Source organism: Acyrthosiphon pisum, chromosome A1 (assembly GCF_005508785.2).
Source record: "Acyrthosiphon pisum isolate AL4f chromosome A1, pea_aphid_22Mar2018_4r6ur, whole genome shotgun sequence".
Taxonomy (NCBI): Eukaryota; Metazoa; Arthropoda; class Insecta; order Hemiptera; family Aphididae; genus Acyrthosiphon; species Acyrthosiphon pisum.
This window is the reverse complement of record NC_042494.1, coordinates 42,260,992-42,261,382: the sequence shown is the minus strand read 5'-3', so window position 1 is coordinate 42,261,382 and position 391 is coordinate 42,260,992. Positions and strand designations below refer to the sequence as shown.

Sequence of the window (391 nt, the reverse complement as noted above, 5' to 3'; positions counted from 1 at the left end):
TTAAAAAACGAATGACTGTATAGATACTTGAAAATTTCACTGAATGTTTAATGTTTATATTATCATTTTTTATACATGATAAAATTAAGAAAATAATTTTTTTTGATCTGTTTACGGACATTTTCAGTTTTCAATTTGTTTAGTTTTTTTTTCTATAAATATCAATAAAAAATTATTTGTTGGGTAAAAAAGCATGAAAATTTAATTCAAGGCTCCTAATATATTTTTACAATAGTTGCTGAAATATATTAAAAACATATGTGCACAATTTTTTTTTATAAGCATTTTAAGTTTAAATTTTGACAAAATGTATCACTTTTAAAATGTAATAATTAATTTTTGTAGTTAAAAATGTATAAAATGTTTTACATTTATTGACTTCTGACAAATA

General features: G+C 18.7%; 1 protein-coding gene across 1 annotated transcript in view; it reads left to right on the top strand.

Annotated features, from left to right (window-relative positions):
- The window catches only part of LOC100571213 (farnesol dehydrogenase-like), a 176,328-nt gene that overhangs the window by 134,528 nt on the left and 41,409 nt on the right, over positions 1–391 (top strand). The window lies entirely within an intron of this gene.